The following is a 26,700-nucleotide window of genomic DNA, read 5'->3' on the forward strand; positions in this document are numbered from 1 at the left end:
TAAGAGCATCACATATTCTGAAATTATCAAGGGCAGTAGATTATACATTTAAAATTTTGCCAGCGTTCTTTTGCATTGTGACTATTCTCTAATATAGCTCATTGGGACTTATGTCAGTCTACAAATGCGAGAATACTTCTTAGCAAGCAAGTTACAAGACATAATGAAGTGTCACTGGGTAACACATTAAGATTACTAAGTAGCAGACACTCTTGTCACCCATGAGTCTGAGGACTACGGTAGTTGGGACAGAAGACAACATCCTTGGGAAATTATCATCAGAATCTAACAATAAATATCTTAGCTGACATCCTGACGTGGTCTGAATTAAGTTGTATAATGAGATAAGTCTGAAGCAGTGAGGCAATAAGAGATGTACAGAACAAAATATTCTAGGAAAATCATTTTCTCCTCTTCAGCCGTATGTTAGGTTTTGACCACATTCTGTTAGGAAACTGGGACTGTGGACTATATAAATATCTGTCAGTGCAGAAACAGTACAATCATGGCATGAGCATAAAAAGAGCGACGTTTACAGTTACATTTCATGCTGCAACTTCTATGTAACTGGCTACACTATATTTGATGCTCTCTTTTTCTTTATCTGCAGACAAAAAAAAAAAGCAACTTTCAGTTTACCTGCTTTAAGTAGCCAATATCTGGAGATAGTTAAAACATGAAGCTATGAAATGATACCAATGACCTGTACGACTTAAAGAGAAAATGGGTAACTGAAATATGTAAGCACAAAAATTAAGTTGCAAATTTTGTGAGACATTTCTCCTATACACAAATTTAAATAAATTAAATATAAATTAAAATATATAAACATAAATAACTGTTCAAAAGAAATAAACATTTTCAGACCAGGCGACTGAGCAATTAAGAATAATGCAAATGTTTTTCTCCTACATTTTCCATAAACTACCCCCTTTAGCCCTTCTAACAGCATGTGCAGTTTTATCATTCAATATAAGATATGGAAGGTTTTACACCAATTATCGAGTCTTTCAGTGAAGAAAAACACCCTAACATCTGAACTCAGCCTAGTTTACCAGTCTGACAATACTGGCCTTCACTATCCTCTTAAGTGTTGTTGTGTCTTTTGGCTTTTCCCAGTTAGGGGTCGCCACAGCGAAACTCCGGTCCGCTAACTATCCTCTTAAGTGTACAGTGTAAATAATTCCCCCAACTCCTTTAACATCCTGCATATCTAGCAAGTATCACATATGCTGCATGTGTCAAATGTACTTAAATATGTCATCACTTGTTCTTAAAAATGTATCATGTGCACTTTTCAGTATATTTTGCAAATCTCCTTTGTCTCCATTTAAACACCCTTTGTTTGTTTGTGTCTTTCGGCTTTTCCCAGTTAGGGGTCACCACAGCAGAACTCCAGTCCGCTAATGATTGGTAGTGGATTTTTACGTACCGGGTTACCAGCCCTGACGCACAACCTTCAATGAAGGCATGCCCCATTCACGTATGCCTCCACACAGAAGACGCTCTAGCTGAGAATCGAACGGGACAACGTCTTGCTATGAGGCGACAACGCTACCGCAGCACCACCACTGCAGTAATGTCCCAAATCACAGGTCTCCACAACTGTGTGTGGTGTTTCATGTAAGGCTGGACCAGAGATTTGTAGACCTGCATACACATCAGGATCAGATATTAACAACAAGGGTCAATACTGCTGTTGAGATCAGACAGCCTACAGCCCTGCATTTCTTATCTTAAGAAACAGCAGCTCAAAGCAGTATGCTCTCAGTACATAAGGCAGAGGTTACAGGCATCTGCTGACTCTAAAATTTGGCATTGTATGTTTTAAGAGAGGGTTAATCAACCCCTGGCACCAATGTCAAACAGCAGCATTTCAGTATGTTTTCCTTGACACTCCAATGGTGACCAGCAGTCAGAAGAACCTTGGTCAGTGGCTTTATAATTACATTTTTAACATTTTCGAAGGGTTTACTTGCAAACTGGAGTGGATTCACTCACTCACTTAAGTAACAGACCTTAGTTTATTAAAATATGTGTGCATATTGACGGAGCAGTGGTGCAGCGGTAGTGTTGTTGCCTCACAGCAAAAGGTTCTCTGGTTCGATTCTCAACTAGGGTGCCTTCTGTGCGGAGTCTGCATGTCCTCCCTGCGTTTGTGTGGGTTTCCTCTGGGTGCTCCGGTTTCCTACCACATCATAAAGACAAGTGCCTGGAGCATTTCTCCCTGGGCTGCTGGTGAAAATTGGCTTTGTTCCAACTCGGACTTTCCCAGTAAATAAATGTTAAATAAATAAATATCCAAGTTTCCTCCCACACTAATCCCTGCAGTTTTTCCTTCCTGGAACTTGAACATCATAGAAGAGTAGCATTGTGTCTTTTTGTCGCTGAACAAAAGTTGCCTACCTTTGTTTTAAGGCTAACAGTTTAATAAAGGAGGTAACTTTACAGTGTTGAACTAAAGACGTGAAAGCAAGCTGTAACCCGAAAAAACAAAAACATTTGATCTAAATTATTTCTGGCAATAATGAATTAGTACTGTGTGGAATTAAATGAAAGAAGACTTCTAGAAGTGATGAAAAGTAACACGTGAAGAATTTGCAAGAGCTGCCAGGTAGGACAGCTCTGCGACTATTTTTTGATTTTGTGGCTTCTAACTTGTAATTTATTTATTTTGTTTCGTGGTAGTGCTGCGGTAGTGTTGTCACCTCACAGTAAGACGCTGTCCGGTTCGATTCTCAGCTAGAGCATCTTCTGCGTGGAGAAATGCATGAATGGGCATACCTTCGTTGAAGGTTGTGCGTCAGGGCTGGTAACTCGGCACGTAAAAATCAACTACCAATCATTAGCGGACCGGAGTTCAGCTGTGGCGACCCCTAACCAGGAAAAAGCCGAAAGACTTACTACTAATCGTGCTCTTGAATTGCAGTGTTGCTTTACAAAGAATGTATCTTTTCTTGGGGTTTTCAAAGCTCGTGTAAAGGGGCAGGAAACAGGCATCTGTGTTGCATTATTTCATGCAAAGGGATTAACTTGATCTGAATTCCAAGAGCTAAGAGCCAGCATATTTTTAAGGTGTGAACAAGACGGTGTTTCATCTGTAAGATTCGTCAGGTAAGACTGTTCTGTGACCATTTTTTGACTTATTGGTTTATATTATGTATACTTAATTGTCTTACAAAAACATTAACCCCCTTTTCTAGCTCACTTTAAATTGTTTATTTAACATCTGTTGATTGGGTTAGTCTGACTGGTCAAGTGCCCTTTTTTCAGCGGAGATCCGGGGAGAAAAGCTCCAAAAAGTTGTTACAAAGCATAAAGCTCCAAAAAGTTACAAAATATAAAAAAGTATAAACATTTCCAGAGTATAACAGGAAAGGCAATTAACACAAAGATGTACAAGATAATAACAGTCAAGGTTAAAGTGGGCATATTTCGTTTTGGGGTTAAACAAGCATATGCAAGAAGTAACACAGTAGGTACATTTTTTTACAGCCGGAGTAACAGTGTACAGACAGTGTTTCTATTTTGCAAGCTAAAAAATGAGTACATATTATGGAAGTGACACTAAAGTTTCTCCATATTTGTAGTCACTTAGTCACAGTAATGTTATCTGGTAAATACTGAATACTCATAATGTCTAAGTCACAGTAAGGTTACCTGAAAAGTACAGGCAGAAAGGAGGTAGTTTAGTAGGTGGAAAATGGGGAATAAGAAGGGATTATTAAGTATTGTCATTGAAGGAGCAAGTCTTACAGTGAAATAGACTGCCTTTTAGTGTTTTTTGAACTGATTAGTATTAATATCTGACCTTGTTTTTAGTACTCTTACAAAGGGAATAGAAAAGGCCTGTCTACATCAAAAAGTGTGTGTGTGTGTGTGTGTGTGTGTGTGTGTGTGTGTGTGTGTGTGTGTACGTACATACAGATAGACAGACAGATATACAAATGCCAACAAAGTTGGTAAACAAACAAAAATAAGGTGCACGGATTAATCTAGGGTAAAGTCTACATTCAAGTAAATCCATTTCACAGCAGGTATTGATGTAAGCAGTTTTAATGACAGTTATGTTCTTCAGCAAGGCAAAATAAACCAGACATCTGGAATGCAATGTGACCATGAAGAAGCAGGCATAAGCAGTGGAGATTTTGATGCGTGTTAGAATGCAGATCTTTCACATGTGTTCACATAGCATACAAGAAATAAAAAAATATTAATGGCAATACCATACTACAGAATGATGGAAACAAAATGGACTACCAGCTTCAAGAATCTGCCAATGAAACAATTTGTTTAATACCAGTTATGGATCTAGATGCTTAGATCACAACATGTTTCAAAAAGAAATTTCCCCAAACAGAAGTTTCACATACTGCATTAAAAATATATACTGTACTCATTACAGCAGTCACTCAGAGTAATTTGGGAAAGCAGACTATGACACATTACACAGCAGAAATAATATACATGGTTCTATATTCCTAAATGCAACATAAAAGAGAAATTTAATTTGAACTTAGCCAGCCCTGAGCTTACAGCCTTACAAGCCACAACAATCAAAATACAAACAACAACTGTCACATCCGCTGATTCTACCCCTGACTTAAGCATAAGTTAACATGAAATCCTCCCTAGCCTATTTAATATAACTTTTGTTTACTACTGTATACTGAGCTTATTTTGCATAGCTCTCCATTACTACAAAACAAAATACTAGCCACGAAAGCAAAAAACACCTTCATAAACAAATTCTTCACCTCTGTCATACCTGCACTTCAAAACTGGCCAACACCAAAACCCCTAAACCTTGCAACAGTTAACCTTCACTGTATATACAATAAAATTATACACTTTCATACCTGGATAACTCACTATACCTCCGATATCCTGGCAGTAACAGAAACTTGGCTTAAACCTAATATAAAAGACTCAGAAATTATTCCTCCCAGCTACAATACAATTAGAGCTGATAGGACACAAAATAAAGCTGCCCCAACTCCTATACCCTTACTTCATATTCTAATAGCATACCAAACATTGCAACTGCAAATATTCTCATCGCCTACCTAAGATTTAATAAGAAAAAAAACTTATGTGTCACAGTACTATACATCCAACCTGGAAACAATATTCCTATACTTGAAGACATACTATCATGGATATCCAATATAATCAGTAATGAAACCATCATTCTGGGTGATGTTAACATCAACTGACAACAGTGTCTTTCTAGTTTTTACTATGTGACTATTTGGATTTACTCAACTCATCAACACACCTGCCAGATATAACAAAAGCAATAATCAATGCTCCACACTTGACTAGATACTAGTTTCCAACACTAGGTGCTGTACTAACACCAGTACACTCGCACATACCCTAAATAACTACTTACCTTACTAAACACTATAACAAATGCCATAATTATAAAACAATTTGTAATGTCCAAAATTTAGCTAGCAATCATTCACAAACGCATTAGTTAACATTATTTATTTGATATCTATACAAATATTTATCTTATATTTACTACACTACATGATTCCAACCACATCACCAATACCAACATTTCCATATTTACCCTTTATCCAGTCCTCACTTCATTAAAAAAAAAAAACTTTTACATAAACTCAAATCCTGCTCTACCTCTGCAGATAACGTCCTTCTTGAGTACCTCAGACTACCTGCAGAGTCCACTGCCTGTGCTATTAGTATACTTATTAACAGATTCCATTTGGAAATTTAATGCCCCTTGTGTTATGGAAACAGTGTTAGCTTATGTTATTCCTCTACACAAAGGGGGAAATTCTACAGATGTATCAAACTTTTGTCCCATTGCAATTTTGTCCTCTTGCTTCAAAATCCTAATAAAATGCATACATATACAGCTCCTTAACCATATTATACAAAAATAGTGGGTGACCACTACTCAACATGGCTTTCATCCAACCCACAGTATCACAACAACCATATTATCTTTAATGGACATTGCAAACAAGGCAAGGGATTCTGGCAAGCGTGTATCTACTCTATTCCTTGATCTGTCAAATGCTTTTGATATCTTCTCTCATTCTGAACTTCTGCCTCAACTCTATGTTTGGTCTGTCTCTTCACACTCTACAATGGTTCATCAGCTACATTTCCAACAGGAAGCAAACAGTAACATGGCAACATTCTTTTTCCCCTAACCTGCCCAATATCACTGCTATTTCCCAAGGTTCTATTCTTAGTCCTCTTCTCTTTAACATTTTTACCAAAAATCTTGATGCCTCCTCACGTCAAGGCTCACTCAGTCCACATCATTTGCTCATCTAATAATCTTTCTCACCTTCACCTCATAACATGGGTAGTTTTTACCTCTATTGTCTTAGTAATTGCCAGCTCCTACTAAATCCTAAAAAACTAAGTTTCTTCTATTAACTCCTAAACCTCATGCTAAACACAAAACCAAGTTTAACGTTGTCTCCCTGAATAACAGAGAAATCTGTCTAGTTATGCACACATTTTTTTAGGCATTATAACAGAAGATAACTTAAGTTTGATCTTTATATCCAAAACAATATTAAAAAGACACATCAGAAACTCAGAATGCTCTATGGAAATACTTTCTTAATCAATCCACCAAAATTTTCCTTGCCATTAACTTCCTTTTACCCTCACTATACGCAACCCCTATCCTCACTAACATACAAACTTCAATGAAAGCAAATCTTGAAATATACTACAACAAAATTACAAAGTTTGTAGCAAGTTCACTGCACTTCACCTACTACTGCACTGCTCTTTAGTCTCTTAAGTGGCTTGAATTGCCACATCAGCTAACCTACTCTCAACTTGTAACAACCAACAATATCATTCATAAACAAGAAGCCTGACCTGCCCTGAGCTCTAGCCTCCTTTTTTCCTCTCCAAAAGATCTCTTCGATCAGAAGACAAAACAACTCCTCTCAATTTACAAACCCAAAAAAATCTTCTGGTCAAAGCCTATATGCCTACCATGTAGCAAAAATCTGGAATTCTTTACCAATTTCTATGAGACCTAACCCTGATCACCCTATGTTTAAAAACTCACTAAAATAATTCCAATTTAAATTGTATCTATGGTACTACAATAATCCAGGCTGAACTTCTAAGAATTAATATTTTTTCTAACTTATTATTCAAACTTTTTACACTTCTATCCCTTCTACTTATAACCTGTTTTCACATCTTACCACTTTTTTGCTGTATACAACTAAAATCTTTCAGTTTTCTGCAGACCTCTCCTGCCTTTCTTCCCTTCATCATTCTATTTCCATTCTTGATCTCTCTCTCTCCATATTCTTCCTAAGGTTATCCTACTTCAGTATCTTATCTAGTTTCTCTTACATATATATTTTAATATTTCTGAGCACTGCAAACCTGATGACTTTGTTATACCCAGAAACTAAATGTATATTATGTTGCATTCAATATTATTAATTTCTCTGTGTATAAACCCAGAAACTTAAGTTAATATATATTATGCTTCTTTTAATATTCCTAATTTCTCTCATATTTACAATTCTATCATGTTTAATGTGTATAATTCTCATAAGGTTCAATATTGTGTAAACTGTTAATACTAGTATAATTTGCTTATTATGTTTATTTTAATGTATTTGGAGCTTTTCTCCCCTGGCCTCCACTGAAACTGAAAGAGACGTTCATAACCATGATAAAGTTTGCGACAGAAACAATATAAAACTGGATCTTAAAAGATTGTCTCTAGAAATTTTCACTATTGTCAAAAGTCTCAATTATTAATTTTCTCTACGTTTCCTTTACATTAACGTTTTACTCTCACAAATACCCAAAACTTTTTCAGTAATAATCATCTTTAAGTAATAGGTTTACGGCTCCCTAAATCTTGTACTCCTCATCTGAAATTAACTGCTTCATAAAGTGAGAATGTGCTCTGAATTTCTAGAGTTTTATATTCACATTAATAACCAGACTAACAACTGGCACCACTGGAAAATAAATCTTCTTGAGCAGATAATTATAGTGAGCATACAAAATGTCTATTCAGACCAGGCACAAAAGAATTTATCTCCTCGAGGAAATGGCTTACATTTGTATATCAACTAATTATGATGTCACTATGTAATTGAAAATGTAATTGAAGATGTTTACACATATATATAAGATGTGTACTGAACTAATCTGTATTCTTATGGTTTGAGGAAGCCACCTTGGCGAAAGCGCTTACCAGATATCTGCTATATAATAAAAGAATTGTTTTTTATTAAGAGGTTGTGGCAGCTGTTTACTTCTTTGAATTGGATATATTGTTTGTGCCTGGTCTGAACAGACATTTTGTATGCTGACTATAATAATCTGCGTGGGCTTGTTCTTGAGCTGTGTATATTATTCGATTTTATATTCACATTGTTTGGCATCTAGGTCTTCCATGAGTTTAAAGACTACTGACATTCTATGCAACAAAGGACTGGATTTGTATTTGAGCAAAGAAGTAAAAAATTAAAATGCATTCTTAGATATTTACCATGTTATCTATTCAATTAATGAATAAGATAAAAATTATGAGAAGAACAACAGACATAATTAATTATTTAATCATTTGTTAAACTATTGGGGTCTGGTAAAGTTTTACTATTATTACAACCTATCTTGAATAATCTAAATATTTAACTTGTGCAAAAAATGATAATAAGAAAAGTTTTCCCTTTTCCACTTTTTTAAATAATCCCCTAGTGCATCTGAAAAGATCTCACCAATTAAATTTCACCATGTGGATATCTCTCTATTACAAATACAACTGCAATTTAAAGAGGAAAGTATGTTGTCATGAGACTTTGATAATCTAAAGTCACTTACAAATGTTTAGCTTTATATAATAAAACCAACACTCTCAACTGTTTATCAATATAAACAAACAAGCTGGCAAAAGAAGCCTATCAGTTTTTATACCTTTAATCTAATAAAATAATGCTAAATACTTTCAGTAGTGTTCTAAAAGAATATCAGCCAGATTCAATAAACCCTACATGGTCTGTTTCCACTATGCTGTGACGTGCACACAGTAGTGCACTGGTTCTGGATTCAATAAGCTCCTCTACACTGTGTAGAGCCGCGCAAACAAGGTAAACACTGTGGAATGCAAATTACATCATAAGCAGCTGAATTGTATGCTAATCAACCAATCCAAGATGGAGGAGCTACTCAACAAGCTATAAAGCAACCATGAAGAATCAGTGCTGATCTTCCCTGCGAATTGTAAAACCTAATGGAATACAGTCATGGAATGGAATTTACACAGAAACAGTGTTAGGGGCTGCTGCTGGTTAAATTCATGTGTATGTGCAACAGGCTGAAGTCTATGCTGCTGCTGCTAACGGACTAAGGCCAAGAAGGAGAAGAGTCTTCAGACCCTAGGTAACGTATCACAATCTACATGATGAAGAAATTATACAGCACTACAGAGTGGACAGACACATACTGCAGGAGCTCTGCAACCACTGTCGTTCTCAACTCAGAGTCAGGGCAAACTAAGTGGAACCCATCCCAGTGGAGACAAAGATATGTATACCACTTAGAATTTTAGCTACATGTAACTTTCAGAGACCAACAGGAGGCATGCTGGGGGTGTCACATGCATCAGCATCCAGGATTCTCCATCAATTCCTGAATGCTGTATTCCAAGATGCTAGTGACCACATATATTTTCCCCATACTCCTGAGGATAAGGCCAGAAATATGCAGGAGATCTACCCTGTAGCACACTACCTGGAAGTATTGGGTGCCACAGCCTGCATACATGCAGAAATTAAGACACCACCCGGGGAACAGAGAAGGCTCTAGATTAATAGAAAGAGCTTCTATTCTATTAACTACAAAGTCATGTGTAATGCCAAGGGAATCATCTTGAATGTGTGCACTGGCATCCCAGATAGTTACCACAACTCACATATCTAGCACACCTCCCAACTGTATCAGATATTCTCTATGAGGGATATCCCACAGGATCATTTACTGTGGAATACAGGTTATGCACTGGAACCCTGCCTGATGACACCCATCAGAAATGCAATGACACCTGCTGAAGAATATCATAATGAGGCACACACTCAAACATGAAATATCATAGAGCATGTGTTTGGGCTGCTGAAGTTGCAGTTTCAGTGCCTAGATGCATCTGGGAGAGCCCTGCAGTACAAACCACAGACATGTACAGAAATATTCAGTATACATACCAAGCTATACAACATCATCCTGAGAAAACAGCTTCAGCAGGCTCAAAAAGGGGAAGAGGCATACATCTCTCCACCAACAGCAAGGTCAGTCACCACAGCCACATGCAGGTGAGGAGTCAGAGGGGAAGCAGCAGCTGCTGTGGGTGTAGGGAGTGGTAGGAGTGCTCAATATACCCTCGCATTGGCTAAGAGACAACGCATAGCACACACACACACCACCTAAGGGCCTAAAACCTTCCTCCTACTCACGTACATATAGTAACATTGATGCCTGCTAACTCACACAACCTTTACCTCTCCATGTATTGGCTGTGTACTGCTTGCATCAGACAGGGTCAGCCCTGAACTAAAAATGTTGCAACTGCTAGATTTACAAGGTAAATGATGAACATGGATTGTACTGTGTAATAATATGAATGACTGGCATATCCTTGCATGTTGTTACTTGGTAGTGTAGACGAGTAAAAGGAGGGTGATTTGTACAGAAATGACCTTAATATGTGACAGCAGAGACTTATTTGACTTATATGTATCCATTATTAAATAGTAGGCCTCCAGCATCAAAGATTCACACACTCATACCTCTCAAAAGTAGAGATGTTTGCTGCATGCCCTCAGTTTAGCACCATAAGTTTGTACTGGAAAATCATTAAAGAAAGACGTAATGATAAATATTGCAGTTTCAGACGACATAACCTTCACAAGATCATTAACAATAAAGATGAAAACATTTTGATGCTATCAATTGTCTAACTTTCTAAGACCAATATAAGTCAAAGGTACAACTACCAATTCAACATCACATATGCAGATATACTAAGCACTAAGTCAGCTATGCACCCTGAGCATCAGACACAAAGCTTATGGATCCCTGAATCCAAATTATACAAAACAGGGATTTGGCACAGTTAACATCACTTGCAAAGGGTGTTCTGCGTGTGTGTGTGTGGGGGGGGGGGGTGGCAGGAAGCCCAGCCTGACACAAAAAGTTAGGGAGTGTGTGTGAGTACGAAAGAAAAGCAGGCGGACATTTAGATAAAGCAATAATGGCCAGTGAGACAAAATGAGTCTAAAGCTTCATGGCTGAACCATGTAACTTTTGTGTGTGTGTTGATACTGGTCCTCCAGGTGAAATGGGTGTGTGAGTGTCTGCATGAACACAGCCAAGCTCTGTGCTAACTCTATGCCTTGGTATGTCAGGCAGGTGTGAGCTGTGCATGGTAGAGATGGTAGGTCATCTCTGTCATACCCGACCACGAAAACTGTCTCTGCCAGGAATTGCACTGGCACGTCCACGCCCACGGTCAGAAGCACTGTTGCTACATGAACGTGACTGATGTGTGCTGGATGAGCTGCCCTCACAAGGACACCCAGGACCATGACCCCATGGCCTGCCATGTCTGGATGTGGACAGCTCAACCACTGATGGAGCAGTGGAAGTAATGCCACTATGGGAGCATGATCGGGCATGGCCACAATGGCTAACTGCAAATGATGTGGCTGACTTACATCCACGAATATGCCGTTCCCCTACCTGGAGACATTCCAACACAGATATAGCCCATTCCAGTGTGTCATTCATCCAATCTACTGAATCAGCAACAAGGTGGAGGCAGTCATGCACATCAGCCTGTGCCACATCTACAACTCTGAGCATTTCTCTGAAGGACCCATGGGAACATGCCTGCACCTCCATGATAGCCCTAAACATATGCTAAGTGGCATGGGAAGAGACACCTGTATTAGGTGGAGGATGGACAGCAGGCCTCCTCCAAACACCCCTAACCTCTCCCACACTTTGGCTATGAACAGAGTCAACAGGCACTGAAGCTGCAATAACCACACTTTCCTGATCAACTGTCTCACCCTCCACCTGTATAATATCTGAGGGGTCATGGGAATGGGTACGTGTAGGCCTACTGGCTGTGTCTGATAGAATTTCAGGGCTGTATATCAAGCTTAGTGTCAGATTCAACCTCTGCACACCCTAACTGTGCCTCTGTTTGGCCACCATCACCATCATCAGAGTCTGCTAATTCTCTGATATCAGGTGGTAGAAGTCCCACACTTCCACTGTCAGGATCACCTGTGATAATAATCAACAAACACAACAAAAATTAATACCAACACTACTATAGTCCAATATATGCTAACAAAATAACAGTGGAGCTACTATTAGACAGTACAGCAATACACACAACAGTCCTGACATCAACATCAGACACTAAAATATTTCTTTGAATTGCTCATCAGTACTGACATAAAAATGTTTGGCTTACTATAGGCAGATGTTGGTATGCTCTCTATGCTGGATGGTCCTGGAAGAAGTTAAAAAAAGGTACGGACAACATCATCACAATTAATTATAGTAACACAGGGGTTAATACTTTTTCCCCTTTATATGTCCATTAACTATACTTTCAACAAAAAGTTGGATGACAAGTCCACCTAAACCCATGTGTAATCAATCAGAATGTGTTGTTAACTGTAGCAATCTTCAATCCCCTCCCCCCAAAAAACAATTCTTGTGAAATGGAACTAACGTATTGATTTAAACTGTTTTACCACACAACAGTATTTAACAACTGAGATACAAAAGCTTACCTGGAACCTCCTCCTGGGACATGCTTGCTGTCCCTGAAACTGTAACATCAATGTCAAGGAGATGCTGTTCTGCACTTTCCTGGAAGCTGTCTGGATCCCTGGTAGTGGACATGAACTCTTTTATTTGCTGTTACTGGTGACTGTGTAGCAGGCCCTCCCCCGGGTACACATCCGATCACAGTCACTGCAGCTGCTGTCCTCCATGCAGATGAGATCATGTCAGTGGACATATGGCGCACCTGTTCATATGTCCTGCTATGGTTGCCTACTGCTTTAACATCTGTAACGATTTGCTGTCAAATCTGCATTCTGCCTGACATAGCTTCTCAAGCAGGAAGGCAACATGTCACCTAAAAGCTTCCACAGTGACCTGATTCTCAGGGTTAGTGAAGGGTGTTTTTTGGGAAATTGAGATGCCTGGGTGCCATAGTCTAAGGTGTCCTAAAGACAACAGAAGGAAAATACACATAACTATCACATCATTACAAAAATAACTATCACATCATTACAAAAATAACTGTTCCCAGATAAAACAGAAAAGGTAGCATTTATTTATTTATTTGACATTTGTTGACCAGGTTAGTCCAACTGGGACAAAGCCCTTTTTCAGTGGAGACCCAGGGAGAAAAGCTCCACAGTTACAAAACATACAATTAATTTGACATACAGTAGTCCAAAAGTTTTACATATAATAGTCCAAAAGATTTACAGAGACATAAGTAATAGCAAGTTTAACAAACATAGCAATTCAAACATATCTTTCAACATGAGGAGAAACAGAGGAGAGCAACAAGAAACAATACAGCTAGACATTAACATTTGAAAAGTTTATACAGAAAAAGTAAGACTGGCTGTAAGTAGGAGAAGAGTTAGTAGAGTAAGAAAGGAATCAGTAAGAGTGCAGGATAGAAGCGGAGAGGAAGGAAAGATGAGTAGCACTGTTGCAATAAATAGAGATAAGGAGAAAGGTAGGGTTTCACAGAATTAGAAGCCAGATTAGAGAAGAGGATACATATGAGAGATGAGTCAGCCAGGAGGAAGACAGCACAAACATAGTTTATTCTCCTTGAAGTGAATTTTTACTGTCTTTCTGAATAGGGATTTGGATTTAATGAATCGGATGTCAAGAGGTAGTTTGTTCCATTTCCCAGTACGATGGCAGCTATAGAGGTTTTTAACTATGTTGGTCTTGGCCTTGATAATAGTCAGGAGATGTTGTTCAGAGCTTCACAGGGTTCTTCCAGGGGTGTAGTGGGAGATGACTGATGAAATACTGGGGCAGAAAGTGGGTTGGTATAGCACAAAATTAATTATTTGAAGCTGACAGAGGAGGAGGTGATGAGTGAGCTCCAACCAGTTCAGTTTTCTGAGTGCTAAACAGTGATGAGTGATGACTGATGAAATACTGGGGCAGAAAGTGGGTTGGTATAGCACAAAATTAATTATTTGAAGCTGACAGAGGAGGAGGTGATGAGTGAGCTCCAACCAGTTCAGTTTTCTGAGTGCTAAACAGTGATGAGTGAAGTAAGGAAGTTCAGCAGCAAATTTAGATATCTTGTTGTAAGTGGACTCTAGTTTAGAAATAAGTGTGGATTGTAAGTTGGTGAGAATTTGAGAACCATTGAGAAGTGTCGGTAAGAGGTAGGCATGTGAAATAGATCGCTTAGCAGTACTAGAGAGGAAGGTTTTGTTACTACAAAGAAGACCAAGTTTGTGATGGGTTTTCTTAATGTTACATAGAACATACGGGTCAGATTTTAGCTGGTCATCAAAAATGACTCCTAGTAGTTTGGTGTGGCTCTCTGCTATGATGGGTGTGTTATTATGGGAAGAGATGGTGAAAGATGATTTTAAATGGGACACATTTTTTGGTGAAAAGAGTAAGAGTTTGGTCTACTTTGGATTTAAGATTAGAAGGTTAAGATTAGGCCAATTTTCCACATATATGAAGTTCAGGGAGGGTATGGCAATGGTGATTACTGTGGCGCCATCTACGTACTGGACAAGTGATGAATATTGAGGGTGAGAAAGAGAAATGATTAGTAAAAATGTTAAAAAGCAGAGATACAAAAACTGACCCTTGGGGAACTTCCATCTGTATAGGGCATTTCAGTACTACCCACTGGAGAAACATAAAATAGTCTACTTTGAAATAGGAATAACAGGCTGGATGTAAAAAAAAAAGAAAAAAAGATAGCAGCATATCCTTGCTTGTGCCATAAAAGAAATGCAGCTTTGCTCCCCACTCCCAAAAGAACAGACAAATGACACATTTTGCTAACAAACCATCTTTGAAATGCTAAAAGGGCTATTAAATGAACTGTACCAATGACATGTCTACAGATTTAGCACATAACATTCTATGTTAAGGGATTGCCAATCATGTATAGTTGTGGAATGCCCTGACAAACATGTCCATGCCATCAGTACACTTTTAACTAATACATACAGATAAAAGTGTAGCCTTTGTTAATCAATATATATATATATATATATATATATATATATATATATATATATATATATGGCTAGTTCATTTCACTGAAAGCTCATTTCACTGAAACTCAGTTGCCTGTGCACAAGTCACTGAAAGCTCTTTTCACTGAAAATTCATTTGACTGAAACTCATTTTGTTGAAAGTTATATATGGCCTCTTCCCCACAGTAGTGCGATCCAGGAGTTAGTATATAAAGTAAGGGGAGCACAGCCCCCCACATTTGGGGGTGTGTACACCCCCCCACACACACATAATTTGGTTATATATTGTCTTCTGGAAAGAGTTATTCACTGGACTTGTAAGTATCCATAGCTATGGTTTTAAACATTTAAAGTAGGTGGGAGTCTATGCCCCCCACACCCCCCAATGTGGGGGGGTCTGTGCCCCCATACCCCCCTTACTTTATATACTAACTCCTGGATTGCACTACAGTGGGGGAAAGGCCATATATAACTTTCAATGAAATGAGTTTCAGTCAAATGAGTTTTCAGTGAAATAGGCTTTCCATTACATTTCAGCATATGCAGTATATAGCTGAAAAAATGCAAGCATACCTTCTCAAGTTCAGTAACCCTCTGTGCAGATACATTCCAACGTAATAGCCTCTTTTCTGTGTTCTCCACATAACAAGTCTGCTCACCTTCAATTTCCCTTAGCTACAAGATTGCCTTTTTATTGTGTAGATTCAGGGCTGTCAGCACGGTGAAAATGCAAATCAGGTGAGAACTCATTAGAATTTGCTGAATTCCCAAATACTTGGCTCCATGTAGCAGATGTAACGGTGCAGCCACTTCCTCAGTGTTTGTTTTTAATGGATTGCAACTGTGAATGATTACTGGTAGGGAGAAGGAATACACAACAGCAAAAACCTCAGCTTTGACCGGCTAACAACTTGGTTATATTCAACTGGACGTATAAGAGAATATAAGTACCTCTATCTGCACTTTTATAAAAAAAAAAAAAAAATACAGAATTTAATTTGATTTAAACTGTGTTGAAGGAATATTAACTGAACTGGCAGTTTTTCTGCTCTTTAGTAACTTGAACAGAAGCTAGTGTTTGCTGAATTTTGTTATTTGCTAGTAATTACAGGTGTGGGGGTAGCCACATTCTTTGATTTCCTGTCCTTGCCTAGTTAAGTGGTGCATTGTGAAATCTTTTCTGCTTAAAAACCTCAGCTTTGGCCAGCTAACAACTTGGTTATATTCAACTGGACGTATAAGAGAATTTAAGTACCTTTATCTGCACTTTTAAAAAAAAAAAAAAAATACAGTATTTAATTTGATTTAAACTGTGTTGAAGGAATATTAACTGAACTGGCAGTTTTTCTGCTCTTCTGCTCTTTAGTAACTTGAACAGAAGCTAGTGTTTGCTGAATTTTGTTATTTGCTAGTAATTACAGGTGTGGGGGTATCCACATTCTTTGATTTCCTGTCCTTGCCTAGTTAAGTGGTGCATTGTGAAATCTTTTCTGCTTAAAAACCTCAGCTTTGGCCGGCTAACAACTTGGTTATATTCAACTGGACATATAAGAGAATTTAAGTACCTTTATCTGCACTTTTAAAAAAAAAAAATACAGTATTTAATTTGATTTAAACTGTGTTGAAGGAATATTAACTGAACTGGCAGTTTTCTGCTCTTCTGCTCTTTAGTAACTTGAAGAGAAGCTAGTGTTTGCTGAATTTTGTTATTTGCTAGTAATTACAGGTGTGGGGGTAGCCACATTCTTTGATTTCCTGTCCTTGCCTAGTTAAGTGGTGCATTGTGAAATCTTTTCTGCTTAAAACCTCAGCTTTGGCCGGCTAACAACTTGGTTATATTCAACTGGACGTATAAGAGAATTTAAGTACCTTTATCTGCACTTTTAAAAAAATACAGTATTTAATTTGATTTAAACTGTGTTGAAGGAATATTAACTGAACTGGCAGTTTTTCTGCTCTTCTGCTCTTTAGTAACTTGAACAGAAGCTAGTGTTTGCTGAATTTTGTTATTTGCTAGTAATTACAGGTGTGGGGTAGCCACATTCTTTGATTTCCTGTCCTTGCCTAGTTAAGTGGTGCATTGTGAAATCTTTTCTGCTTAAAAACCTCAGCTTTGGCCGGCTAACAACTTGGTTATATTCAACTGGACGTATAAGAGAATTTAAGTACCTTTATCTGCACTTTTAAAAAAAAAAAAAAATACAGTATTTAATTTGATTTAAACTGTGTTGAAGGAATATTAACTGAACTGGCAGTTTTGCTGCTCTTCAGTTATTCCCACCCATCCTCCCTGTTTTTGTTTTGGTGTTAATCTTGGTGGCCTTGAAACTGCCCGCCCCTCAGCCTGCCTCTGGGCCCATCTCATTTGCTCACTCAAGTGAGTGCAGTGAGATCATATTCGGATTTCAGGCACTCCTACTGTGTACAAAGAGAGCATCTCAGAAACAGACAAAAAAAAAATTAAACTCATTTCCTGCCTTTCCTGTTAAGTGGTCTAGACTATTTGTAGGCTTCTGAGCCCCCAAGCCCTTCTGTGTTTGAGGGAAGCCTTCTATCTTGTTTTTTTTTCTTATAACTAGCCAGTTTTCTAGTTTCAGCTCTCAAATCTGTTTCTTTGATCTCAGCACTTGTTCAGATAAAAAAAAAAAATTTTTCATCTGCTTTTACTGTACTTGTGTTTCTACCTACTTCATTTTACTTTTGCATCATCTTAAAAATACTCAATTGTATTTATTACTGCTTGGTGTAACTCATTCTAAGCCTTTTGGTTTAAACACTTGGGCTTCGGACCAGTTGTTTTGCACTGAGAGGGTTTGTGGTCTGCACTGCTGTGGCAGAACAGGTAGCTTACATCCTTTTAGGTTGGGAACTGCTGATTGAGGGCTCAGTGTCTGTTATTCTAAAAGTGTATTAATTCTGGTTTAAGCACTTGGGCTTTCAGGCCAGTTATTTTACATTAAGAGGGTTCGTGGTCTGCACTCTTGTGGGAGGAGAGGCTGGACTCTGCCCTTCTGAGCTGGGAATTTCTGGTTAAAGGCTTATAGTGCATGCATATCTGAACTGCTTCTTACTGAAGTTGGTGCGCCTTGTTTGCTGTGGCATAGACTGGATTTGGGCCTGCTGGATCTAGCGTTGTTTGTGTAACTTGAGCACTAATCCAGACATTCTCTAAAGTATTCAATTGTATTTATTACTGCTTGGTTGTAACTTGATTAAAGTGTAGCTATCATTCTAAGTCTTTTGGATTAAGCACTTGGGCTTCAGACCAGTTGTTTTACATTAGGAAGGTTTGTGGCAAGCACTGTGGTGGCAGGACAGGTAGCTTTCATCCTTCTAAGTTGGGAACTGCTGATTGAGAGCCCAGTGTCCAAGTGTATTACTTCTGGTTTAGGCACTTGGGCTTCAGGCCAGTTATTTTACATTAAGAAGGTTCGTGGTCTGCACTCTTGTGGGAGAAGAGGCTGGACTCTGCCCTTCTGAGCTGGGAATTTCTGGTTAAAGGTTTATAGTGCCTGAATATTTGAACTGTATCTTACTGAAATTGGTACACCTTGTTTGCTCTAGCATAGACTAGATCCAGGCCTGCTGAATCTAGCTTTGTTTATATGCTTGTTGTTTGTTTGCTTGTTATTTCCCTGGAAGCTAATTTCACCTAATACGCGGCTTCTCAGCGCTTCTGTGGATCACTAGTGATATCTGCATTGCTTACTGTACTTATTTCCTTGTTTCACTTGAAAGAAAGTTACTGTTTGTCGTTTTTGCATTTAGTTACTTGTAACACATTGCACTCAAGTTACCTGGCACTTGCTCACTAAAGCAATTATATAAGTCAGCACTAAAAATTAAAAGCACTACACCCTCACTCCCCACTGGCCCTTGTTTTCAATTATTAAGGAATTCCCAATATTATTCTAGCATGTCCAAAGGCCAGATGTCAATCTCCTCTCCGGTCCAGCTGGTGAATCTGGGAATCTTGAGGCAATGTTATAACTGCCTCATGTACACAGACAACCCTCTCCTCCTCCCACATAACACAAATACTTGCGAGAGATGCAGCTATTTAGCCAAACTGGAGGCTGAGCTCTCTCAACTCAGGACTGGCAAGACCAGACAGGAGGAGAAGGCAACTACACACACCACAAAACCAGCCTCACATAATGCTACCACACCACTGAATCAAACACATAAACACACAAAGACATACTCAGAGTCTCTGAGTAAAAATTTACCTAAACAGCAGAGGCCTCCAAAGCAGACACCCAAACAACTGCTACCTCAAGACACCCCACAAGCAACACATAAACCACAAAAGCAGTGTGCAAAGCAGTCACAGCCCTTAAAGCCAAATACAACACCAAACATACTTGTCATAGGTGACTCCATAGTCAGACACACTGACGTCCCACTCACCAGGCTGAACAAGGAGAGGGTCACAATAAGCTGCCTATCGGGCGCTAGAATCCGCCACATAACACAAGCACTCGGGTCACTCCACGGCAAGTACAAATATGACACAGTCATTGTCCATGCTGGTGTGAACGACCTGAGACGTACCTCCCTGGACTACATGAAAAGAGACATAGAGGAGCTCTCTGATTATGTAGCCCAGGCAGGTATGACCCTAACCCTGAGCAGTATCCTTCCTTCACCAAGAATGATGCCACAATATAGAGACAAGATGATCAGCTTTAACAATTGGCTTAATGTCTGGGGTCATTCAAAGGGGATCCAGTGTCTGTCTGCCTGGGATGACATGCTTGACAAGCCACGCTGCTTCGCAAGGGATGGCTTGCACCTGTCACCACTGGGATTCTGGATATTGGCTAAGGCTCTTGCCACCCCCATAGTGCCTTTTTTAGGCAAGGCTCAAATTCTAAACCTACCACCCTAGAAAACAAAAATGGAAAGAAACTGAGGGTAATGCTGCTCAACGCCAGAAGTCTAAATCTCAAAATGCACTTTTCGAGCCCCTTCTCAGTATGGAGAACATCGATGTCTGTGCTGTAACTGAAACCTGGTTCAAGGCTCCTGAGAGCACCCCGGCACTATTAGGTTTTACCTCATATCATGCGTTCCGGCCCCAAAACCCGGACCACACCACAAAAGGAGGGTGTATCCATATTCATAAAGGATACCCACACCTCCAGGTTGGTGGCAACGCACAAAGCTTCGGAAACCATCCAGGTGTAACTAACCATAGGCAAAACTGCTCTACAAATTGTAGCATGCTACAGGCCACCCTCTCAAACTCAGGAATCCCACACAGCCTTCCTGAAGACACTGGAGGGTCTAAATGCATCTCCAAACACCATCATATTGGGTGACTTCAACTACCCGAATATAGACTGGGAACATTACTCAAGCCCTAACTTTCTAGCCCAACGGTTCCTGGAGTTCATAAATTCAAATGCCATGGAACAGCTAGTCACTGTTCCCACGAGAGGAGAAAATATACTAGATCTCATTATCACAAACATGGGGACAAAATGCTCCACACCGGAAGTATATCCCTCATTGGTGAGATCTGATCATAAACTAATCTCACTGGAAATCCACATCCCGCCCCACCCCAAACAAAAAGACCACAGTGAAGAACTTCTCTAAAGCAAACTTCACACTACTCAAGACTGGTGTGGTATCCTTCAAGGCCCCTGAGACAGTGGAAACCACAACCCAAGCTGCGGAAGCCCTTACAAATGCCTTCTATGAACACCTCCAGGACTGCATGGATCAGGCAATCCCAAATAAAACCAAGACTCTTTCCACAAAGGGCAAACGTCCAGTCTGGTGGACCCCAGCCATTAACAAACTTTACAATAAGAGGAGAAAGCTATTACATGATAGAACAAAATCCATAAAAGGGAAGTCACCCCTGATCATTATTAGTAAAAAATATGAGCACTCATAAAATCAACTAAGGCCAATTTTGAGAGAAAAATTGCCATGGATTCAAAGGACAATCATAAGGCCTTTTTCAGCTATGTTAGGAACCTGGGTGGAAACTCCCAGATATGCTCAGAATTAGTCCAAAATGATACAAAAATCACTGAACCAACAGACGTTGCCAACATACTGGCAGACAGGTTCAGTGCAAACTTCACCCCTCTCCCCTAAAGGAGAGATAACTATCCCAGCGGAGTGTAGCCTCCCAGACATCTCAAATGCGCAGGTGAAAGCTGCTCTCTCTAAAGCTAAAAACACAGCATCAATGGGACCGGATGGTGTCCCCGGCTGTGTGCTACACGAGCTAAATGAGGAATTAAACCCGCACATAAGGCAGCTGTTTAATCTCAGCCTTACCACAGGATACATGCCCAAGGAGTGGCGTACGGCAACTGTGGTCCCACTCCACAAAGGCGGTGCCTCACGGACCCTGGTAATTACCGCCCCATAAGCTTAACAAGTCTAGTCTGCAAAGCTATGGAGAGGATCATAATGGAGCTCATAAACAAAGATATAGGGGACTTGCAGACATTGGACCCGACCCAGTTTGGCTTCGTCAAGGGAAGATCATGCCTTTTGAACTTGGTCGACTTCTTCGAAACAATCACCAAGGCCATTGATGAGGGAAAGGCAGTCCATACAGCCTACCTTGACCTTGCAAAGGCTTTCAACACAATACCCCACTCGGGTATTGTAGAAAAACTTACCAGCTTAAATGTAAACCCATATGTCACAAGATGGGTTGCAAACTGGCTTAAGGACAGAACCCACAGGGTTAGAGTTGCTGGCGCTATGTCAGACTCCAAGCCGGTCACAAGTGGTGTCCCACAGGGCTCGGTCCTTGGCCCCCTATTGTTCGGCATCTACTTTTCAGAAGTACAGGCCAACATGTGAGGACTTTGGCTGACAAAGTTTGCAGACGACTGCAAACTGGGTGCCATAGTGGAAAGTGCATCGGACACGGATATCCTTCAGAAGGGACTCACGGAAACAGATAGCTGGTGCCAGAGCCATGGCCTGAAGTTAAACGCCAAAAAATGTATAGTCATACCCTTCGGGAAAAACAAGGTAACCCTAAGCTACCATATAGGTGGCAATCCACTAAGCACAGAAGAGGTTATCAGGGACCTGGGGACCTAGGTTGACAGTGGCCTTTCTTTTGACACTCACGTTGCTAAAGTGGTTAGAAAGACCTTCTACATTGCCCACCTGATCATGAAGGGATTCACATCCAGATCTAGTGAGGTCATTGTTCCCTGTACTCTTCACTTATCAGACCAATGATCGAGTACAATGCCCCATTCGGGATGTATCTCACCCGACATCTGCAGCAATTGGAGAGACCCCAAAAGTTTCTCACCAAAAGGATAAAGGGACTCCAAAATCTGTCATATGCTGCCAGATTGAAGAAACTCCAGCTCTATTCAGTCGCATACCGTCTGCTCAGAGGTGACATGTGCCTGACATACAAGGCCATGTCCAACCCGGAACTAATGGACATGCTCCACCTCAAAAAATCCAAATCCACCAAAACCACTAGAGCAAGCGACTTAAACCTTAGCACGGATATAAATAGGACGTGCTGGAGGGATAGATTTATCACTCAGAGACTCCCTATGCTGTGGAATAGAGTCCCGGTCCATGTGAGGCAGAGCACCTCGCTGGCTCTGTTCAAGAGAAATCTTGACCTGTGGATGGGAGATCGTAGGTTTACCCCGGGAATCATCTCTGTGTCACTGCTGGACAGAGGCACAACAAACTAATGGGTACAGTATTTTTTTCATATAAGGGGTGGCGTAAGCCACAAAAATTCGGGCTAGGCTTATAAATGCCTTGGGGCAGATAGCCTAGTATAAACCTATAAACCTATAATGTAGACTGCCCTACATCCAAATTTGTAGATCCTATGGCAGCAGGTGTAAGTGTAGAGCTTGAGCACAGATGATCCTGGGTTCTAGTACAGGGTGTGCAACCTTTTTTTTTTTTTTTACTGTTGTGACATTGCAATTTATAGCAATGAATTGAAACATAGACAACTGTTATTTCAACTTTCTTGTGGCAACAGGTGGAAGTGATGGACTACCATACACATAGTCCTGGGTTCTAATGCAGGATATTTCATACACTTTTACTATTGTTCCAATTCCCATTATATTCACTCTTACTTAAAACATTTTGGATAGTGAAGCTTATGTTAATTATATGTATGAGGGATGATATACCATTATTGTGTCAGATTAACCTTCCAATCGCAATTATTCACTCCTCACTGTTTGGCACTGGTGCTCTCCACTTAGCATTGCGCAAACACTTAGGTATGCACACTCGAGTAAATGAGATAACTGGAACCGGTGGGAAAGCATCAGTCTCCATTGCTCTATGCCTGTTGGTAGACATGGCTGGTGTTAGTGGGGAAGGTGACGGATTTAGGGCACAGAAGGTGTCCAGGATATTTAGTGGATTCCTACTAAAGCACTACAGTCAAAGGCTTCTGCAAGGGGACTATTCTGGCGCACAGTACAAGTCTGAGGCTTGGAACAGTTTAGCCCAGGCTGCATCCAGTGCCATTGGTACTTTGCAGATGACTGTCAAATGAGCACAATCATACTGACTCCACCAATGATGTTAACATATTACAGAAATCACAGACTGAACCTTAAAGCAAAAAAAAAATGTTTCATTGTCCCCTTTGGCAATGAAATACCAATGCTAATTATGACATACATAGCACTCCCGTAAGCTCAAGCACAGTGTTGTGAGACTTGGGAACACATGTTGATAGCAATATACAGTTCAATCAGTATGTGTCCATAATAGCACAACACACATTCTTCACTGAACACCTCATAATTAAGGGCATCACATCCAAGAATAGGAGGTCTGCTGTACTTGACCCTTACCAGATCACTAATTTAATACAAAGTTCCCTTCTGTCTGCACCTCACTAGACACCTGCAGCAAGTGGAGAAATCTCAGAGGTTTGTGACTGGGAAAATCCAGGGCCTCCAAAACATGACATACATGGCAAGATTGAAAGACATGTCACGGTACTCAGTGTCATGCAGGCTGCTGAGAAGTGACCTATGCATGGCCTACAGAGCAGTCTCAGAGTCTGCCCAACAGGAAATGCTGACAGCAAATCAAATGGGACAAGAATAACTTGCTCCAGGGATCTCAACCTAGCCTGTGACAAACAATTCATGCTGGGGAGATAGACATATCTCCCAATGATTGCCATTCCTCTGTAATAGGCTGCCACTGCAAATGAAGCAGTGCTCCTCAACGACCCTATTTAGGCACAACTTTTGCTACTGTATGAGTGATTTAGAATTTACCACAGAGGTGGCACCTATGTCCCTCATGGGCAGAGGCAGTCAGTGCTGATCACAAAATAGGTCTGCTAACAACTACCATCTAACTATGCTCAATAAGGGTACTTTTGTTTTCCCAAGGCAAGGCTTATAAATGCCCTAGGACCATTAGCCTAGTACCCTCCTATGAACCTATGAAGCTATGAATCTACACAGCTCTTCCAACATCTTCTCTCCAACATGCTCTGCTGATGTCATCCACTATAAGTTGTCCTGCAGCCTTGTACTTGTGCCGTGGTGCTTGTGTAGAGTACTGAGTTCTGTAGTCTGTGTACTTAGGTAGGGGTTCTGTTCTCATGGCAGGCAACTGTGTATGTGTCTAGCCAGAGGAGCAGCAGTGTGTATCCTACAGTTACTGTTCCAATCCCATGGATTGACAGTATTTTGAAACTTGCACATGCCTACAAATCCATTTCATGCAGGCCTCCCATCATATTCTTTCTAACATGCCCTGCTGATGTCATCTACTATAAGTTGTACTGCAGCCTTGTAAAAGTCAGACTTGTGCCGTGGCACACGCATAAAGCACTGAGTTCTGTAGTCTGTGTAGTAAGATAGGCAGGGGTTCTGTTCTCACTGCAGTTAACTGTATGTGTGTACGCACGCATGTGTATCCGTGTTTGTGCATCTGGCCAGAATAGCAGCAGTGTGTATCCCACAGTTATTATTCCAATCCCATGGATTGACAGTATTTTGATACTTGCACATGCCTACACATCTATTTCATGCAAGCCTCCAGACATCTTCTCTTTAACATGCCCTGCTGATGTTAAACACTACAAGTTGTCTTGCAGCCATATAAAAGTCAGACTTGTGCTGTGGCGCTTGCATATAGTGCTGAGTTCTGTCAACTGTGTACTTAGGTACGGGTTCTGTTCTCACTGCAGTCAAATGGTGTGTGTGCGCACACACACACACACACTTGCTTGACATTATAGACAGCCTTTTACACCAACGTGCAGGACACTGTTATTGCCATATTCTCCTTACCACACACTGCTGATGTAATCCACTATACAGTGTTGTCTGAGACACTCCAAGTCAGACTTGAGCTATGGTACTTGGCTTAAATACAGAGTTCTGTAGTCTGTGCACTTAGGTAGGGGTTCTATTCTCAAAGGGGTGTGTGTGTGTGTGTGTGTGTGTGTGTGTGTGTGTGTGTGCTTGTATGTGCGTGCATGGCTGTGCACTTGCTTGACATTATGGAGAGTATTTTACAACAGCATGTGGGACATTGCTCTTACCGTCTTCCTCTAACCAGACTCTGCTGATATGCAGATTTGCCATATACCCATCAGGACAGCGTCAGAGATGTCCTATAGTCCAAGCAGAAGTCACCTCATCCTTTCTTGTACAGATTTCAGGAACACAACTTTCAGCCTATCCATGTACATCATGGCTTGGTATGCGGGCCCTGTATTTTCTTGGTCTGAAACCCCGTGGTCTGTCCATCTGCTGCAGGTGTCAGGTTAGGAACATGCAAAAGGAAGTGTTCTGATGAGGTTTGAACACAGTGCTATTATATCATAGTCAGATATGGATACAATGGCCTGACTTATGAGGTACACGACTTAGCCTTTCCATACCACTATGGACACTTGGTCAAAGTTCAGAATGCTATCTACGTGTGTTCCCAGATCTTGCACCACTGGTTTTAGCATAGTGGAGAGTGTTGTCAATGGTGCATTTAACAAGAAATTCCACTTTGCATAAGGCCCAAATCCTGACATATTCTGTATTTATTAGTAGAACAAGTGGCTTTGGTATCAATCATTTGTGTGTGTTAAACCATCCTGTAGTATGTTAATATCATTGGTGGACTCACTGATTGCAAACAATATGCATGAATCATCAAACTTGGTAAGCCATATGTTGTATTCTGTACCCTGGGCTGTCAACAAATAGATTCCATATAGTACAGGACCCAGCACACATACTTGGAGTACACCAATGGTGACAGCTCTAATGGTAGAGGTTGAATGACCAACTTTCACAATATGTGGTCTTGTTGGTGATGTCACTGGTTAACCATCTAGTGACGTAACTGTTAAACCCTAACTGGTAGAGTT

At 40.2% G+C, this 26,700-nt stretch overlaps 1 protein-coding gene across 1 annotated transcript in view; it reads right to left on the reverse strand.

Moving 5' to 3' along the window:
• Positions 1–26,700, reverse strand: part of LOC122815022 (leucine-rich repeat serine/threonine-protein kinase 2-like) — a 2,570,681-nt gene that overhangs the window by 375,869 nt on the left and 2,168,112 nt on the right. The window lies entirely within an intron of this gene.

The sequence above is a fragment of the Protopterus annectens genome, chromosome 11.part0, assembly GCF_019279795.1.
Source record: "Protopterus annectens isolate FY-2018-M chromosome 11.part0, PAN1.0, whole genome shotgun sequence".
In the NCBI taxonomy this organism is placed as follows: Eukaryota; Metazoa; Chordata; order Ceratodontiformes; family Protopteridae; genus Protopterus; species Protopterus annectens.